Below are 3,778 nucleotides of genomic sequence, written 5' to 3'. Positions count from 1 at the left end.
ATACGGAGTCGCTCCGGTAGAAGTTCTAATTGAAGTCCTGTAGCCCCACAGAGCAAACGGCAACTTATCTGGCCAATCTCGGTAGGTCTCCACCATTTTCCGCAGTATGTGCTTGATGTTCTTGTTGGCGGCCTCAACTGCTCCATTGGTTTGCGGCTGGTACGTAGATGACTTATGAAAAGCCACGTTATACTTTTCCAACAAGTCGACCACTTCTTTTTTAAAGTGGGATCCATTATCCGAAATAATCTCGTTTGGCACCCCGTAGCGACAAATGATGTTGTTTCTGATGAACTTTGCGACGTGTGATGCCTTCAACACCGCGTATGATTTGGCCTCGACCCACTTTGTGAAATAATCTATCGCTACCAGGATATACTCATGTCCGTTCGACCCCTTCGGGGTAACAGCTCCGATCACATCAATTCCCCAAACGGAAAATGGCCACGAGGACGTCATGTTGTATAGCTTGGACGGTGGGATGTTCATACGGTTCGCATGGATTTGGCATTTGTGGCATCGCCGAACAAAGCCGATACAATCCTCCTCCATGGTTGACCAGTAGTAGCCCTGTCTGAGGATCTTTCTGGCCAGCATTACTCCATTCATGTGCGCACCGCACTCCCCTCCATGGATGGCCTCCATTAGGCACTTCGACTCTTCAGCTTTTACACAGAGCTTATGCATTCCCAGATGACCCCTTTTGTACAGCTTACCCCCGCAGATGATGAACTGAATAGCCATCCTTCTAATGGCCCTCTTATCCTTGGCACTTGCCCCTGGCGGATACGTCTCCTTTTCTAAGAAGTTCCAAATGTCGTAATACCAGGGGTTGTTGTCTTGAGCCTCATCTATGGCGGAAATTGACTCGTATGCTGGTGCAAACTTCTGATCAATGATGACTGGACGCATCCGGACTCCGGACGGGATGTCAATCATGGAAGATAGAGTTGCTAGTGAATCTGCGAACCTGTTGTTCTCTCTTACGAGGTGGGTGAAATTTAGCTTCTTGAACCGAGGAATTAACAAATCCAAGGTTTGGTGGTAAATTATCATCCTTTCCTCCTTGACTTTCCAGTCTCCTTTTGCTTGAGACACAACAAGGTTCGAGTCCCCAATGACGTCCAACCGTCTTGCCCCTAATTCTAGGGCCGCTTCCAGACCAGCAATACATGCCTCATACTCTGCCTCATTGTTCGAGACTTTGAACTGGAGCTTGAATGCTAAAGGGATACGGGAATCGTCAGGCGCTATCAGCAACACCCCTATCCCATACCCATACTGGTTTGACGCTCCGTCAAAGTACATCGTCCAAGTTTCATCCTCGATGTGCAGAATGGCTTCATCTGGGAATAGGTACTCAACCGCTTCATCCCCCTCAACCGGGTGGTCGGCAAGGAACTCCGCTACCGCTCTTCCTTTCACTGACTTGCGTGTTACATACTTCAAGTCGAATTCAGAAAGCAATAGCAGCCAACGGGCTAGCCTACCCGTAAGTGCTGGTTTCTCGAAAAGATATTTCATGGGATCCAAACGTGAAACCAACATTACAGAGTGAGCTAACAGGTAGTGCCGCAGCTTCCTGGTAGCCCATACCAAGGCCAAACAAGCCTTCTCCAGTGGTGTGTAGCGGGTCTCGTAATCCAGCATCTTCTTGCTCAGATAGTAGATGGCCCTTTCCACTCTATCCTCTGACTCTTGCGCGAGCATGCAGCCCATGGTGGTCTTAGTTACCGAAAGATACAATATCAACGGTCTCCCCGGCTCTGGCGGTGACAACACGGGCGGGTTCTGTAGATACTCTTTGATCTGTTCAAAAGCTGCTTGATATCGGCCGTCCCATTGGAATTTCTTTCCTTTCTTCAGGAGACCAAAAAGTGGTTCACAAGTCAAGGTTAATTTAGAGATAAACCGTCTTATGAATTGCACTTTCCCTAGAAAGCCTCGCACCTCCTTTTCAATCCTCGGTGGTGGCATTTCTAAGATGGCCTTGATTTTGGAAGGGTCGATCTCGATGCCCCTTTGTGTAATCAGAAACCCTAGCATCTTCCTTGCTGTAACACCAAAAGTACACTTCTGGGGATTCAACCGCAGCCGAAACTCTCTGATCCTTTGGAAGAATTTTTGTAAGGCGGTGTAGTGGTCTTCTCTTTCTTTGGACTTGACAATCATGTCGTCCACATACACCTCGACCTCTTTATGGATCATATCATGCAATATTGTAGTTGCTGCCCGTTGATAGGTAGCTCCAGCGTTTTTCAGCCCAAATGGCATCACTCTATAACAATATGTACCCCACGGGGTAGTGAATGCAGTCTTCTCCCGGTCTTCGGGTGCCATTACTATCTGATTATAGCCTGAGAAGCCATCCATAAACGAAAGCAAGGCGTGTCCTGCCGTGAAATCTACCAATTCATCAATGTGCGGCAAGGGAAAGTCGTCCTTCGGACTGGCCCTGTTCAAATCTCTGAAGTCTACACAGACCCAAATTCTGTCGTCCTTCTTCGGCATCGGAACAATGTTAGCCAACCAAGTCGGGTATTCAGATACCAGCAGGAAGCCTGCGTCAATTTGCTTGGTGACCTCTTCCTTGATCTTAAGGGCCCAATCAGGGCGGATCCTTCTGAGCTTCTGTTTGACAGGTCGGGCCTCGGGATCAAGAGGGATCCGGTGTTGTACAATCTCAGGATCGATTCCAGGCATGTCTTCGTAGGACCACGCGAAAACATCTTTGAAATCTTTTAACAAAGCGACTAAGCGCTCGGGTTCCTCAGAAGACAACGTGGACACGATCTGGACCAGCCGCGGGTCCTTTTCAGTACCAACATTCACAGTAGTGATTTCATCCATTAAAGGTTTAACAAATCTTTCCTGCTCTTGATCAATTAACCGTTGCAAAACCGGAGGAATTTCTTCCTCGTCGTTTTCATCAAAATTTTGAAAATCCTGATTTAAGCAATAAATCAAAGGCACAGAAAAATACTCCGAAACCACATCCACGTCGTTCTTATTAAATACTTCCGAGCCGTCGAATTCCTCTGTTACAACAGACTCAAAAGAAAATGAAAATGACGACCTAGACAGGACTGTGGCATCCGGGTTATCACCCCCAAGAATACCGGACTCAGACTCAGTTGAGCTGGAACCTGATTCCGACGCACAAGATTCGGTGGAATCAGATTCCGGCTCACTACCTGACCCGGTGCTGCTAGATAAAAAGCCTTCTTCATATTGCCAGATGAGAGAAGGTGCGATGGACGCATCTAAAATAGCTGATGGTAGGCCCGCAGCCGCTTCATTCCCAATCACACATACCGAGGAGCTATCCCCTAAGCACCTCTGTTCGATCGGAGGATCTGAAAGCAGACACGCCAGCGCTGCCCCCATTTCATTTTCAGCGTCCTCAGACTGCACTTCCTTACTTTGCTCAGCCTCAGCCGATAGATCTGCCTGCCCTTCGACGATGTCATCCTCAGGTAACTGTAAATCAAAGAAGATCTCAAACCCCGGTACGCGCTTCTTCTCCGCGTTGAGCCACGGCTCTGGGAAGCCACAGAACGGAAAGTCCTCCCCCTCCCGGACGAAGCGTCCGTTTAGGGTCCCCCGAATGGGCTGGTGCATTAAGTCAAAGGGCTTCCCCATCTGTTTCGCTCTGGCCCTTCCGGCCATTTCCTTTCCTTTCCTTATCCAATCCTCTTTGGTGGGTAGGTAGCCCAAACCAAAGGTATGAGGGTTATGCGGCACTTCGGCCAATGTTGCGACACCTTTTCGGCCGCTC

The sequence above is a fragment of the Camellia sinensis genome, chromosome 12 (assembly GCF_055761805.1).
Source record: "Camellia sinensis isolate YWXY chromosome 12, ASM5576180v1, whole genome shotgun sequence".
NCBI lineage: Eukaryota > Viridiplantae > Streptophyta > Magnoliopsida > Ericales > Theaceae > Camellia > Camellia sinensis.
This window is presented reverse-complemented; position numbering follows the sequence as displayed.